The 16,905-nt window shown below is 45.3% G+C and overlaps 1 pseudogene across 1 annotated transcript; it reads left to right on the forward strand.

Moving 5' to 3' along the window:
* The first annotated feature begins 2,792 nt into the window (after positions 1–2,792).
* Positions 2,793–3,860, forward strand: LOC308262338 (cyclin-C-like; annotated as a pseudogene). Its single transcript has 2 exons — positions 2,793–3,525; positions 3,763–3,860. The product of its transcript is annotated as a cyclin-C-like (transcript).
* Positions 3,861–16,905: the final 13,045 nt, after the last annotated feature.

Raw genomic sequence — 16,905 nt, forward strand, 5'->3', positions numbered from 1 at the left:
TTTGTCTGCCTCTCCCGAATACTGGCCGCTGCCCCTGCCGCCATTTTGGTCCGTCTCCGTGAAACTTTTTCTTACATAGTATGTTGTTCAAAGTCCCTGAGCATGTGGGGCAGGAACAGTCTACTTTTGGGGAGATTTCTTCAAAACTTCAAGGTGGATTTGGTTGGATCTGTCTGCCTCTCCTGAATATTGGTAGGAAGTCATGGCTATAAATGTCTCTGTATGTTGCCCCACTCAGATATTAAACCAAAATCTGATGTCTGGGGTTTCTCAGAGGAATACATGTCCTATTTGGCCGCTGCCAACTATCATTGCTGCAGTGGCAACCGCGGCTGCCACCATTTTCCTAGTCCTTTTTTTAATTGTTTAATTTGATTCTGGAGTGATGGCACCTGCATTGTAATCCCAGTACTTGGGAGGCTGAGATGAGAAGGTTCTCCAACAGCCTCAGCTACTTAGTAAGGCCCTCTGCAATTAATGAGACCCTGTTCTGAAATAAAAATTAAAATATAGAGCTGGAGGTAGAATGCTCCTGGTTCAATCCCCAGTAGCAGCACACACAAAAATAATAATACCAACAATAATAATAATTAATAATAATAATAATAATAATAATTTGAGACAAAATTTTGCTAAATTGCCCAGGCTGTCCTTGATCTTGTTTTCTCCTCAGCCTCCCAAGAAGCCAAGATTACAGATGTGCAGTTAAGTCCAGGAAATTCCCCAAAACAGTGCATTGCTAATAACATTTATCTGCAAACCCTACCATCAATCGCAAATGCAAAGTTGTTAAGAGCTGCCCCCCACACACACACACACACACTTACTGGGCCTTGGGCTACTAGGTTCAGTTCAGATGTGGCCAGCAGCCTGCAAAGTTTCTTAACTCTAGATTTTTTAACCTTAAATAATCAAACAAATGAACAAACAAAATCCTCATCTCCAGGCTTTCAAAAGGATCTGTACAGCTTCCTTTAATCGATAGAATATACAATGCCTTTTTCTCCATTTTTGTTGTTTGATTTTTTGTTTTGTTTTGTTTTGTTTTTCACTCTTCCAATGAGTGGTTTCCAGTTACACTATTGCCTTATTTTACATTTCAATGGCATGGTATTCCCAGGCCTACTTCTCCACCTCTTCCTCCTTCTCCTCTTCTTCCTCTTTCTCCTGTTCCTCCTCTTTCTCCTCCTCTTCTTCCTCCCCCCTTTTCCTTCTCTTCCTTCTCCCGCTTGTGTGTGTGTGTGTGTGTGTGTGTGTGTGTGTGTGTGAGAGAGAGAGAGAGAGAGAGAGAGAGAGAGAGAGAGAGAGAGAGAGAGAGAGAGAGAGAGAGAGAGAGAGAGAGAGAACGAACTAGGGATTGAACCCAGGTGTTCTCTACCTCTCAGCCACACCCCAGTCCTATTTTGTAATTTTCAAACAAAATCTCACTACCTCACCACATGCTGGCCTCAACCTCCCAAGTACTAGGATTATGGGCATGCACACCACACCTGGCTTCTTCCTCCTCTTTTATATCCTGAGTCATGTGTTCAAATCCACGTCCACTGGACAGCCTTCATCCCTACCACAGCCAGCTGGCAGGGTGTCTTACGAACTGTGAAGAGATCACAGTCTCCATCCTCCCTGTTCTGTCTTGGGAACCATCCACCTCTAACACTCTCTGTCCCAGTGACCTTCAACCTGGGCTCTTCAGCAGCCACCCTGCCACACCCTCACCTACTTCATCTCTGAAACCCCCTCTGATGCTTCTTTCTATCATCTGAGTTCCTCCCTCCCTCTTCCCCAAGCCTAACGGCTCCCTCCAGGTCTCATTTCCTCCCCACTAGACTCCACTGACCCCGGCACTCAGGGGCTTCCTGTCTGCCTCTACTCCAGCTGCTAAAAGCTAAAGCTAGGACCAACAAATCCCATCTGCTCACTCTCTATGACAAGCCTGGAAATGGATACAATCTGCAGAGCTCCCGGCTCTTCTCTAGCCCACCCCGCCTGTTCCCCACCTCTCAGCATCCCCACCCACACCCCCTCTGGAGGGAGAGGGGTCAGAACTTCACTCTGATTGGAACTCTGATATGGAACCCAGGGCCATTCTACCTCCGAGCTATACTCCTAGTCCTGGTTTTGATTCTTTATTTTCAAACAAAGTTTCATTAAGTTGCAGAAGGCCTCACCAAGTAGCTGAGGCTGTCTACTGACTGAGATCCTGGGGTCTCAGCCTCCCAAGTACTGGGATCAGGAGCATGCACCACCACGCCAGCTCTTCACTCTGATTTTGCAAAGAAAAGGGAAGAAACCTCCTTCAGTTTCCTATCTCCTACCCCGATCTCCCCCAGGTAAAACCCCCAGATACCTTCCGCGTCCCATTGCCCACCCCCTTCCCACTGGGCTCTCTCCTTCAGACCTGCACTGGCACCAGCATCCTGGAAACTTCCTGTTCTTGTTCCACTAAGTGAGTGCTTGAGAAATGCCAGCCATTGCTACATGGAACCCATCACCTTGCCTTCTGTGAGAACCATACTTCTTTTACTTTATGTGACTGCACTGGCCACACCATTACAAGTATTTGGCAACCTTATTCCCCTCCCATAAGACACAAGCTCCTTAAAAACAGGTTGCCCCCCCATGGAGTGAAGCGGGAGCTGATAGGACCCAGGAACACAGTTATGGACCTGCTGGGTCTATGGTCGCTCTGAGGGCCTCTCCATGGGCTTGTGTGTGGTTTTTTGTTGGTGGTGGTGTTTTGGGGTTTTTTTGTTGTTGTTTTTTGTTTTTATCATCAGATCAAGCTGTGTCCCATGGCAGGAAACTTTTGGCAGAGCTCCCACTATTTGCGATAAACCAGATCTGTTAAAGGAATGACAAAAGGATTTAAAGTTTCTCTCAGAAGAATATTGGAAATTACAAATATTTTTTACAAATGAAATCCAAGCATTAGGTGAACATCTTAAACTAAGACAACAAGTTATTGTCACTGCTATAGTCTATTTCAAGAGATTCTATGCCAGATGTTCTCTGAAAAACACAGATCCTGTAATAATAGCTCCTATGTGTGTGTTTTTGGCATCCAAAGTAGAGGAATTTGGAATAGTCTTAAATACAAGATTGATTTCTGCTGCTGCTACTTCTGTATTAAAAACTAGATTTTCATATGCCTTTCCAAAGGAATTTCCTTACAGGATGAATCATATATCAGAGTGTGAGTTCTGCCTTTGAGAACCAATGGGTTATTGTTTGAGAGTGCATCATCCTCATAGACCTTTGCTCCAGTATGTGCAGGACATGGGCCAAGAAGACAGGTTGCTTCCCCTGCACGATGGACAGTGAACGACACCCACAGAACGATCTTTGCCTACGGTACCCTCCTTCCAGTATAGCTTAGCTTGCCTGCATGTAGCCTGTGTTGTACAACAGAAAGATGCCGGACATGGTTTATGGAGCTTTCTGTGGCTATGGAGAAGATTTGGGAAACAATCAGGGTTATTTTGAAACTATATGAGCAGTGGAAAAATTCTTTTTGTGTGTGTGTGTGTGTGTGTGTGTGTGTGTGTGTGTGTGTGTGGTGGAACCCAGAGGCTTTCTACCTCTGGGCTATACTCCCAGCCCCATTTTATATTTTATTTGGAAACAGGGTCTCACTAAGTTGCTGAGAGCCTCACTAAGTAGCTGAGGCTGGCTTCGAACCTGCGCGATCCTCCTGTCTCAGCCTCCCAAGCATGGGGATGACAAGCGTACGCCACCACGCCTGGCCAGTGGAAGAATTCTGAGAGATGGCCACTATTCTTAGTAAGATGCCTAAACCAAAACCACCACCAAACAGAAAGGGAGAGCAAGGTCCAAATGATAGTCAAAAACACAAGATTTAAGATTAGCTAAAGCCGATCTTAAAACATTCCAATGAATTCCATAGTGGACCACTTGGAAATAAACCATTGGACAGAGTTCGGTAATGTCTTCAGTGGAACACAATTGAAAATGAATAGCTTGTTTCCTTCAAGCATATTGGGAAGTGATTTTATTTTTGCAAAATAAGATTTTCTTTACCAGATTTGATTCTCGTTCATAATTGATTAAATCCCTCCAGTATAAAGGTTTGGAAAAGTTCTATGGGGACCTACATACAGACATTTTAAGGTTAATATCTTTTGATTCCATTATTTCTTAATTTGGGTAATAGAAATTGTAGCTTTTTATTACAGCAGGATATATAATGTAATTTGTTTAAAATTCTCTTTGGTCATTGAGACACCAAGAAAAGGACATAAGTCAATATATGAGGATATTTTACTCCTTTTGTAAGTTAAGCATTAAAACTGTATTTAGGAAATCAAATCTTACAAAATCCAGGAAGATTTTGATAATGATGTTGATGATTTTAGGGAAATTAATCAAGTACCTATTGATTTTAAAATGTATTTTATTCAATAGTTTTGGTATCTTGCCATGGAAGATACTAGCTCAGCCTGCCAGAAAAGTGCAATATGTATAGCATTCTTTAACATTTTAAAAGTTATATTAATTTTGTAATCATTTTGTAAATGCCGAGCAAACAAAAAATCCTACATGATGTTATTTGTAATTAATTCACAATTAACCAGGTATTTTGAAAATATAATTGGATAAAACATCATAATAAGGTTAAAATTTGGTAAAAATTTTAATGTTAATTTTTTAATCTGCTGTGAAAAGCTTAGTTTTTTTTTTATAAGATATTCACACCCTAGTTTAATTTTGTGTCTTTTAGATGAACTGCAGGTAACCTGAGCAAGGAACACAACCAGGTTTCAAGCCAGTTTGACACTGGCTATTCTTAATTCTTATGTGATTGTAGGACTTCAGACTAAATGTTCTGTTAGTAGGATTGTGCTGTCTGTTGAACCTAGTTAATCATTTTCTTCAGACTTGAAGGACACTGGTAAATCTTAGAGTCATAGGATATTAATGTACAATTTTAGGATTAAAATTTTCTATAAATCAGCTGTGAACAATGGACTATTAAATGTCAACTTCTTAGTATAAGACTACAAGAATAAAAGTAAGTTCTCCAGCTTTATTGACTAATGTCTTGAATTCCTCAGTTTGGATTTTCTATATGTTATTTTCTGAGAATTCTTCTTTAGATAAGTATCAAATTAAAACTTTTTCTACTTTGTCAATGGAGCAATTTTAAGTGATTATAAACAGCTTTGAAATATAGAAATGCTGCTTCCTTATGGAGAATATCAGAGGAATTGGAAAGGGAGACTGTAAAATCAGTAGCAATGACCAACATGAGTCTCCTAAGCTTATTATAATGTAATAAATAAAACAAATTTTCCTCAGGTCTGAAAGAATTAGTATTGGGCTTGGGTTGGATGAGCAGAGTGATTATCACAATCTTTCACTCTTAAATTTTTTCTTTGAGCTTACCTTTGCTTTTTAATTTTATTTTTTAGATTAATATATGTCTCCTAGTTTTGTTTGCTTTTTTATTTTCCGATACTGATGGGATGGAACCCAGTACAGGGGCATTCTACTTCTGAGCTACACTCCCAGCCCTACTTTTTATTTTTATTTTGAAACAGGCTCTCACTAAGTTGCAGAGGGCTTCACCAAGTAGCTGAGGCTGGTCTCAAACCAGAACCATGATCCTCCTGTCTCAGCCTCCCTAATGCTGGGATTACAGGCATGTGGCACCACTCCTGGCTTTTTTTTTTTTTTTTTTCCCCTGTACTGGAGATGGAACCCAGGGGCATTCTACCTCTGACCTATACTCCCAGTCCTATTTATTATTATTATTATTATTATTATTATTATTATTATTATTATTTATTTTGAAACAGAGTCTCACTGAGTCGCAAAGGGACTAAGTAGTTAAGTGCCTTGTCTTACTTTGTCAATGGAAAGCAACATGTGAGAGCAGGTAAAGCAGCGAGTGAGTTTCTACGTACCTGTCATCCAGTTTCAACAGTTATCAGTTCATAGCCACTTTCATTTTATCTGAACTCCTCTATCCCCAACTTGCATATTATTTTGACACAAATCTCAGGCAGTGTATCATTTCATCTATAAATATTTTAGTACATACTTCTAAAACATAATGGCTATTAAAAAATACTACAGGTATTATGCCTAAAAGAGTTCATAAAAATAATTTTTTTGTGGTACTGGGGGTTGAACCCAGGGGCATTTGACCTTAGAGCTATACCCCCAGCCCTATTTTTTATTCTTTATTTTGAAATAGAGTCTCACTAAGTTGCAGAGGGCCTCACTAAGTATCTGAGGCTGTCTGCGAACTGTGATCCTCCTGTCTCAAACTCCCAAATGTTGGGATTACAAGCATGTGCCACCACACCTAGCTTAAAAATAATTTCTTAATTATCAAATATTCAGTTCCAATTTTTAATTATCTTTCTTTCTCTGAGTGTGTGTGTGTGTGTGTGTGTGTGTGTGTGTGTGTTCATGGCGATTAAACTCAGGAACATTCTACCTCTGAGCTACACTTCCAGCCCTATTGTATTTTTTCGTTTGAAACCAGGCCTCACTAAATTGCAAGTGCCTCGCTAAATTTTTGAGGCTGGCCTAGAACCTCTGATCCTCCTGTCTCAGCTTCCCAAGTACTGGGATTACAAGTGTGCATCACCATACCCAGCTGTTCTCTTATTTTTTATTTTATTTTATTTTATTTTATTCTATTTTGTGTGTGTGTGTGGTACTGGGGGGTTGAACCCAGGGGCATTCTACCTCCAAGCTACACGCCCAGCCCTAGTTTTTGTTTTGTTATGTTTTGTTTTGTTTTTTAGTCTTTACTTTGAAACAGGGTCTCACTGAATTGCGAAGGGTCTCACTAAATATCTGAGGCTGTCTGCAAACAATGATCCTCCTGTCTCAGTCTCCCAAATGCTGGGATTACAAGCGTGTACCACCACGCCTGGCATCCAGCTGTTCTGTTATAACTATCATAAAATTGTTAACTAGTTCCAATCAAGATTTAAGTAAGGACTACACTTTATAATTCATTACTAAATCCCTTAAACTATTTTAAATACATGGATTCATCTCACTTTAAAAATTTCCCTTTTTGATTTGGTTATCTACTGAAAATTTGCTGTGATCTGAATCTTGCTGATTGCATTCTTGATATACATTGTTCTTTTCTCCTCTGTATTTTCTGTAAATTGGTAGTTGAATCTAAAGGCTTCATCATGTTTAGGTTCTTTTTTTGCAGGTAGACTTCTGTAAACAGTGGTAGTCTTCCATCAGGAGGCGTATGTGGTTGTTCCTGTAACTTATCAAACACTGAAGATATGCATTGTTTTAAACAATTATTATTATAGGCTACACTGTCCAATATGATAGCCACTAGCCCATTGTGGCTATTCAACATTTAAAATGTGGCTAGTGTGAGGCCGGGTGTGGTGGCGCACGCTTGTAATCCCCGCCCTTGGGAGGCGGAGACAGGAGGATTGCGCAGGTTTGAAGCCAGCCCCGCTCACTTAAGAGACCCTGTTTCCAAAAATTAAAAAGTATAAAATAGGTCTGGGAGTGTAGCCCGGAGGTAGAAGGGCTTCCAGGAACCCCAGTACCACCAAAACAAACAAACAAAAAAAGTGGCTAGTGTGAATTGGAATGCTGTAAATGAAAAAATACATGTTGGATTTCAAGTACTTAGTACAAAATAAAAGCATGTAAAAAATCTCAATCATGTGTTTGTGAAGATTACATGTTTTAAATACTATTTGGATATATAAGATTAAGTAAAAGATTAAAATTAAAAACGGGAATGTACCTTGTTTATCTTTGAAGACAGTTATCAGTGGGTGGCACATAATTGACACTCAGTGTTTGATGGAATAAAATATGTTACTCAATAAAAACTGACTTCTCAAGCTGGGCGTGGTGGTGCACACTTGTAATCCCAGTACTTGGGAGGCTGAAACAGGAGAATTTCAGTTTGCAGACAGCCTCGGTTGCTTAGTGAGGCCCTTTGCAACTCAGTGAGAACCTGTTTCAAAATAAAAAGTAAAAAATAGGGCTGGGGGTGGAGCTTGGAAATAGAATGCCCTGGGTTCCATCCCTTGTACCCCCCCCACCAAAAAAAAACCACCATTGGAATCACTCAAGAATTTAAAAATTGAACTGCCCCAACTGCAGGCCCCACCAATTGTCAGAACCTCAGAGTGCCAAAGCAGGCGTGTTCTTTATAAAGCTTCCATGTAAGAGTTGCTGTCTTACAGAATGTGTTGCATTACAGGAAGAGCATGGCTTTAGTAAGAGAGACCAGCAAAAAAGAAATAGATTCATGCAATGTTAAACAATAACCAGCTGGTGGGGAGGTCAGTGAAAATATATGGCGGGGATGGTGTCCACTCCCCACCCACACTGAGGCTTACGACCTACTCTTTCAATCTAGGTCTAGAAGACTTTGGAGGAAAGGAAGATGACTGTGGCAGGTTAGACCAGTGGACTATGCAGAGGTAACAGCAAGGCAAACGTGGCCCAAAGCAAGCAATCTCCAACACGGCCTGGCCTACTGGGTTTCTGACATTCTGCAATGTTTGTTCTTAAACGTGATGTGTAAGATCAAGAACAATCCCTAAGCTGGGCATGGTGGCGCACACTTGTTATCCCCACGCTTGGGAGGCTGAGACAGGAGGATCGCACAGGTTCAAAGCCAGCCTCAGCTACTGAGTGAGGCTCTCAGCAACTTAGTGAGACCCTGTTTCCAAATAAAATATATAATAGGTCTGGGAGTGTAGCTCTGACTCCCACTGTGGTGGCTTCAGGCCCAGGCTCCACGACACGCCCTCATCAAGTGAGCTAAAACACTGTACTGGTCATAGCCCAGCCCCATTGTGCACAAGGAAAGCATCTTTTATTTTTATCAAGACAGCTGGCGACACGCAGGACTCCCTGTGAAAAGCGACCTCTACCCAGACCTCATGGCGGAGGATACCAACAGGGTGAGTTCCTCCAAAGAAAAACTAAAGTTCCCAAAGGAATGCTAAAGTCCTGCTGGGACCTGGAGGGAGAAACAGAGACTACCATTAACAAATGCTACTACCACATCCCATCTAGGGGGAAGAAAAGGGAACTCGGCCCCCAAATCAATACAATGCTCATCATATTGAGTGTCACCAGGTGAGTGTTAAAGAATCGCTTTTGCAATGAATTTAACTGGATCCAAGTAGCTGATCTTCTACTACAAACATGTTTCCCCACAAATAACTATTCTAGAAGTCCTCTGCATAAACCATTTATTCACTACCCACAAAACTGATATTGCTTGTGAAAAGCAACCAAATATTACAAAGCTTTTTAGAAAAACATAATTGATTTTTGGTCTCAGAATATACAAACTCATGCAAAATCTAAAGTAGTGATATGATATATAAGAAGTCGTGAATTCTAAGCCAGGTATTGAGGAGATAGAAAGGAAATAGGCAGATAGGGAAGAGGCCTCGGTAGAAAAACCTTAATTTCCTGAGGGGCGAGGTGCCAAGGTTCAGAAATAAGAAGGACCAAAGCTTCACAAAACCATCAGGTTACTAATCAACAGACCCAGGAGACATCACTGGAGCAAGTCTGACACTTCTGAAAGGAGACTCTTCAAAGGACTTGCAAATGCCCTATGCAAATTCTGACAGCTGCTTCCCAGAATTCCCAAAATCCCAAACTCACCACAACCAAACAGAGGACATGCAGACACCTGGGAAAACCCCTAGCGCAGCCACCAAATTGGGGTTTTTCCCTCTCTGAACCCCCTCCTCTTTTGGGGAGCTTCTCTCTCTCGCAGGTCATGTTAGCCCTGAGAGAAGGCAGAGTGCAATTGAGGGTACGTGGCTCGGGATACTCTTGGGTAGTGACCTGAAGGCCTCTGCTGGACACCAAGGCTGACCAGGGCCTCTACGGGTGACCTGCACCCCTTTTCTGGCAGATTGTGTGGACCCTGGGAGAAAGTAGTTTGCAACTGATGGCACTTGGCTTGGGCGGCACTCAGGTAGTGACCTGAAGGCAGCCACTGGACACCAGAGCCCCAACAGCCCCTTTGGGGTGTTCGGCCACTTTTCCCTATTCCTTTCTGGCAGATCGCGTGGACTCTGGAAGAAAGCAGCTTGTAATTGAAGGCATTCGGCTTGGGCTACTCTCAAGTATTGTCCTGAAGGCAGCTGCTGGGCCCCAGAGTTCTGACAGCCCCTTATTCCCTGCTGCTTCCAATAAACCATTTACTCCCCTTCCTGCAGTCTGCGGTTGTCATTCTTCGCTCACTGTAGACAAGAACCTGGTAAGGAAATGCTGAGTTTCTTCTCAAGAAACTCCGTTTCATCTTTGATGAAACACCAGGTTTCTTCTCAAGAAACCCCCCGTTTCATCTTGGGGGCTCAGAAGAAACCCCCGTTTTAGTATGGTGGCACATACTTGTAATCCTAGTACTTGGGAGGCTGAGAAAGGGGTATTGTAGGTTTGAGGACAGCCTAAACAAGTCATAAAACTCTCATCAACCTAGCAAGACTGTCTCAAAATAAGAGATAAAATCAAACTTGAGGTATAACTCAAAGGTAAAATTCTGCCAAGCGTGGTGGCGCACGCTTGTAATTCCCGAGCTTGGGAGGCTGAGACAGGAGGATCACACAGGTTTGAAGCCAGCCTCAGCTACTGAGTGAGGCTCTCAGCAACTTAGTGAGACTCTGTTTCCAAATAAAATATAAAATAGGTCTGGGAGTATAGACCAGAGGTAGAAAGCCCCTGGGTTCCACCCCCAGTACCAAAAAAAAAAAAAAAAAGGTAGAATTCCTCTGGTTCAATCCCCAGTAACACACACACACACACACACACACACACACACACACACACACACACTATACAACCTCAACAAGTTGTGAATTTTATATTTAACATGTAAAATGACATTTATTAATCAATATTATTTCAAGTTTTGAAGTACAGTTCTGTGACAGAGGGCTTGTCTCACATTCTCAAATCCCTGGGTTCACTTCTCAGCACAACAGAAAAAAACAAAAGAGAAGAAAAACTATTTTAATGTTGCTCACCTCTAAATACTAATCTAGCCTAAACTGTAAAAAGGCCTCCTGGAAGACTAGTATTTCCAGCTACTGACATTTCAAGGGGCAAGCTCCTGCAAGGGTGTTTAAACACAAGCCCTTGAGAGAGTGTCGAGCTTTCTAGTGACATCAGCCAGAGAAAGCTGGAAAGGAACCTTCTGCCTAAAAACATTGTATTGTTTTTTATTTTTTCCTGCTTCCCTACCTGGGCTGTAAGCTTCCTGAGAAGGAGAAGAGCAGTCCCTAAGAGCCCAAGACTATCAGTCTTACTCAGTTCATTCTAAAGTGTTGTGCCAAAACCCAAGCTCTTTCAAGATCGCTTGGTACCTGTGTCCCAGTGACAAGCCTTCTACCCTCTGGTGGGGGTAGGGGGGGGTTAGATTTGATGAGGAGGTCAGGAAAGTAGGAGGACTTTCCCCAGGACTTACGTGATAGCCCCCAGCCTTCTGGACCACGTGGGCAGGCACTTTATTCCTCTTCACAAAGTCACAGCTTCTGGCTGGCAGGACAACTAAAGCTAATCTCCCTGGTTCCTAGTGACTGCCAGGAGCCAGGACTGATGAGTGTGTTTTGAGCTCTTGGTGCCCAGGAGAACTGCTAGTCCCCGTTCAGATTTGCCTATTATTCATCAATTTGTCTTCAGCCACCCATTTTAAGATCTCCTGTTTCTCAGGGCATGATGGTGCACACTTGTAATCCCAGCGCTTTGGAGGCTGAGACAGGAGGATCATGCAGGTTTGAAGCCGACCTCAGCTACTTAGTGAGTGAGGCTCTCAGCAACTTAGTGAGACCCTGTTTCCAAATAAAATATAAAAATAGGTCTAGGAGTGTAGCCCAAGGGTAGAAAGTCCCTGGGTTCCATCTCTAGTACCACAAAAAAAAAAAAAAAAAAAATCTCCTGTTTCCTATGGGACACTGACTGACAGAGATATACTTTCATTTAACTTTGCAGAATATAAAGTATGCATATGTGCATGATTTCTATAGACCTTTATTTTTCACACTTAAAAAGATGTCAATGAAAAAATTTAGAAACAATTTGAAATGTAGATGATAATAAATGTTAGGAAGATGTTTAAAACTAGTTGAAATGAGATCACTTTTTTGTTTTGTTGGTACTGAAGGTTGAACCCAGAGACACTCTACCTCCAAGCTACCCCCAAAGCCTTATTTTATTTTTTACTTTGAAACAAGGTTTTGTAAGTAGCTGAGGCTGGCCAAGAGCCTACAATCATCCCGTCTCAGCCTCCCAAGGACTGGGATTACAGACTTGTGCCACCACACCCAGCATGAGGTCACTTTTAAAGATAAAAGTGCTTTCTACTATGGCCCATTAATTTTCCACTTTTTTTTTTTTTTTTTTTTTTTTTGTACTGGGGTTCCTGGAAGCCCTTCTACCTCCGGGCTACACTCCCAGACCTATTTTTACATTTTTATTTGGAAACAGGGTCTCCTAAGCCAGCGCGCGCGGCTGGCTTCGAACCTGCGCGATCCTCCTGTCTCTGCCTCCCAAGCGCAGGGATTACAAGCGTGCGCCACCACGCCCGGCAATTTTCCAGTTTTTAAAAAATTAAATTTTAATGCATAAGCAATGTGTATAAATAGAAAATATGTAGAGATTTGCTTTCATGTGTTTAAAAAGATGCATGTTTTTCCATCGCCTACTTTGAGTTTTATTTTGTTCTCTCTCGCCCCCCCTCCCGTGTGTGTGTGTGGGGGGGGCTTCTTCCATATTTTTTTTTTTTGGAAACAGGGTCTCGCTAAGTTGCCGAGAGCCTCATTAACTTGCTGAGGCTGGCTTCCAGCCTTCATCCTCTTGTCTCAGCCTCTCAAGAACTGGGATTGCAACCCTGCACCACCACGCCCGACCTCTTTGAGATGTCAATGCTAAACATTATCCTTATTGGAAAATTTACTCTGAGAAGGATAGAAACATTTTCTATATTCTGACAGTTTTAGTAATTACAGGGTACAGTAGTCACCAGACTCAGAGGATGGAGCAGAGGCGTTAAAGTCAGCATTGCACCTGAGCTGCCCACTAAGAGCTCATCAGGCTGGCTGGGTCCGCGCCATCCCAGCAGAGCAGCGCTTCGGGAGTGGGTCACTGCTGGCTGGACCGGATGCTGCTGCTGCTCATAAACCTGATGATGATCATTAGGAGCATCACACAATAACCGCAGTTGCGGCTGGAAACCTCAGCGCCATCACGCTGTGGTACACGTCGTGGGCACTAGGCGGCGCTAGAGAATCCGCTTGCGCAGCGGTGGCTCAGGGTCCCAGAGCCCGGGGAGCTGTAGGTGCCGGTCACCACTAAACCTTGAAATGGCCAGATCCTGCTCTGCGCGGGCAGCAGGCATTTGTGGGGCGTGGACCACCGACAGCGGTTGATCTGGGGGCGCTTAGGCCCCGCGGGGGCGGTACTGGAGGTTCCTGCCTCCCAGCCGCAGCTTTTAGGAGGGAAACCCGGGCCGCGCATGTCCACTCGGGAAGCGGGTCCTGGTCCCTAGTCTGGTCCCGCTGGACCCCAGCAGGGCCGCCTCCCCCAGGAAGGCAGCCCCTCCGCCCGTGCCCGCCTCGCCGGAACCCGGCGGCCCAAGCCAGCCGGGAGCCTCAAAGCCTTGCCCAACACTCTATTGCCCAAGTGCACACAGTGGGACCTGACGTTAATAACGAGGGCCTCAGAACCCCAATAGCCTGCGGTTATGGGGCAGAGCTCACCGCCTTAACAGAAACCCCTTCTAAGGCACGTCTCGCCTTTTGGCCTTTTGATATTAGGCCCTGGGAATGCAGACAAGGTATCCTGGCAAGCCAGCACGCCCAGAGCTAGGCCGGCAAGGAGTGGCCTTTTTCCAGGAGGTGGTAACGTCCCCGCAGTTTACTGGCACCTCTGGACTAAAAACACCCAGAGATCAGATTTAATGCACAAGTTGGCGTTCCGAGTGAGCCCAGATTCCATCACTTTTCTCCTGGACCTGGCACTCCGTGTTATTTAGAGGGTTTTTTAGGTTATTTAGGTATCAGTGCTCTTGTTTCTCTAGCGCCTAGGTTTTTGCATGACCATGAAATGGTCTTGGGACTTTTAACAGTACACAAAAGGTCAAAGGCAGGGACAGAAACTTACCCGGGCTGGAGCAAGCCTGGTAAGTGGGGCCCATCTTCTGGGAGTACCAAAACGCCTGACACGGTCGACTGAAAATACTAGGAAGAAACTGTGATCGGATAGCACGCAGAGCCCAGTGAGTGTGCGCGATTGGAGAAGCAGAGAGAATGTCCACAGGCTCCTGCCGGGTGTGTGTAGTCAGCGTGACAGGGGCGGCTTTGTTTTCTCTTCATGTACTCTTTAAATTTTATGAAAAATTATGTTTATTCAGAAGACCAATTACTTTACATCGGTCTGATGAACTTAAGCTTGGTCTATTCTCCTAAAAACACAAACAAAAACCTCTCTTAACTTCAAAAGATTCTGGAAGCTGCAACTACTCACAAGTACAAGTCACACTCGATTTTTCTATCATAAAATTTCAGCAAAAACAGCACACACACACACACACACACACACACACACACACACACACCCCTCTAGGCAGTACTTGAGAAAGACAGAACTCAGCTCTAAAAGTAAAAACACAACTTTGAAATGAGGGCTTTCAGACCGCAAAATGGAGTTCCTTATCATCCATACCTGGATAAGGGTTGGCAATTTGGTTTTGAGCTTTTTTATTTGATTTCATCTCTAGCCCCCAGGACGATTCCGTGCCAGCCACAGTTTCCGCAGAGGTAAAGAGAGGGGGGCCACGCGGGCCCTCCTAGGTCTTCCCGGAGGGAGCCACCCCTCGTCTGCGCTCGGACCCTCCGCCCGCCTGGGGCGCAGCTGGGTTTCCGCCGGTCGGGACCGCCCGCTGCTGGCGTCTGGCCTTGGCCGCGTCTGGAACCTTGGAAACCTTGAAGGCGCAGGCTCTGCTGCGGGGCGGGCCTCCTCCTCGCCCTGAATTCAGAACTTCGAGTCCCCGAAAGGGATCGAAAGGGCTCGGCGGGGAGCAGAGGCCCAGCCCGGGCGAGTCCGCCTCCTCCGCCGCCGGGGACGCCCAGGCTGCGGGGCTGGGGGCCGGGGTCCGCCACCTCGGGTCCCGGCGCGCCCCAGTCTCCGCGTAGCCCGCGCCGGGTCCCGGCCACACCGCCGGCTCCGGCTCCCGCCGCGGTCTCCACCTGTGCAGCCGCGGCCTGGGCGCTCGGCTCCCGGAGGGCCGCCCTCAGTTCCCGGGATTGATTTTCTCAACAGAAAATAACCGCTAAGACCCGAATCCTCTCCCACCGTCGAAGGAGAGTCGACCCCCGGCGCCGCGCTGGGGCCGCTGCAGCGGGCAGGGGAGCCCGGGTAGAGCAGCCCGGGCAGGGGAGCCCGGGTAGGGGAGCCCGGGCAGGGGAGCCCGGGTAGAGGAGCCCGGGCAGGGGAGCCCGGGTAGAGCAGCCCGGGCAGGGGAGCCCGGGTAGGGGAGCCCGGGCAGGGGAGCCCGGGTAGGGGAGCCCGGGTAGAGGAGCCCGGCCAGGGGAGCCCGGGTAGGGGAGCCCGGGTAGAGGAGCCCGGGTAGGGGAGCCCGGGTAGGGGAGCCCGGCTCCGGGGCGCGGCGGAGGCTCCGCGGGGAGCCGCGCGGGCGGCGTCCGGACCTCCCGGTAACACGCTCTTTTGTCTTCACGGCTAATGCCAACCCAGAGTCCTGTTGATCTTCTCCAGATTAATAGCAGAGGGAGAGCGGATTCCGGACGAGGGGTCCGCAGGGCCTGGTGATGGATGCGGGACTCAGAAAGGCGGGTGGGGGGGGCTACCTCTGAGACCAGGATTTGCTCTTTTCCCCTTATTTTTTTTTTTTCTTTGCATAAAGCTTAGGAGAAACGACTTGCCCTTCCTAGAAGGGCAGACGAATGCTAGTGAAGTTCCAGCCACGGAGATAAAAGGTCCTGATTTGGGGGATGATTGAAATCCTGTAAAACAAACAAAAGCTTTTTCATAAGATCTGAATCAATACTTCGTCTGACACCACCCCCACCCCGATTTGTCAAAAAATGCAAACCAGAAGAGGCGAGGAGTGTGGCCTTGGGGCGGGCACAGGCATCCCCAACTTTCCTGGTAGGGCCTCCAGACTTGGCCTCCTCACGCTTCTGGAGGCCGCGGGGACCCACAGGAGGAATGAGGTAGAATCAGGTTCGCAGGAGAGAGGGAGGTAGAGAATTCGTGGTTACCTTAACAGGAAGCAAATGTCTGAAACTGAGATCTAGAAATAATGGGGCAGGTTTATTAATTAACTAGCTGCCATATGAGCAAAATTATTGACGTAGGTGGTGTCCGGTAAGGGAAAGAGAGAGAGAGAAAAAAAAAGGGAAGGATTGGTTCTGACATGTAGAACTGATTTGGGGGGAAATTACAGTTTCTTGACAATTCTTAGCTTATACTACAAGCTTGTCTGTAATGTTGCCTGAGATTGTGCACAGTGTACATCATTCAGTATTATAGATTATAGATTATTTTTAAATGCATAAGTAAAAGTATGTTTTTCATATTCACAATCTCCTTATTGAAACCTCTACCCTGAATTTGTGTTTTTATTGCCCTCTCCTATAATCTCAGGGCATTCCCACAGTTGATGCCCTCCTTCCTTTCACTCTGCTATTGGCCCTCAAGAATTCAGACTCTTCAGTCTTTGAAAAGCAAATGACATGACAAACCACTTGGTACTTTAGAAACGGAGCCAGGCACAGCCAGCGTGCCTGTACCCCAGTCCTGGGGAGGCTGAGACAGGAGGATCACAGGGTCCAGGACAATCTCAGCAAACGCAGTGAGACTCTCATCAACCCAGCAAGACCCTTACAGTAG

Source organism: Muscardinus avellanarius (assembly GCF_963383645.1).
Source record: "Muscardinus avellanarius genome assembly, chromosome: 4".
Lineage (NCBI taxonomy): Eukaryota > Metazoa > Chordata > Mammalia > Rodentia > Gliridae > Muscardinus > Muscardinus avellanarius.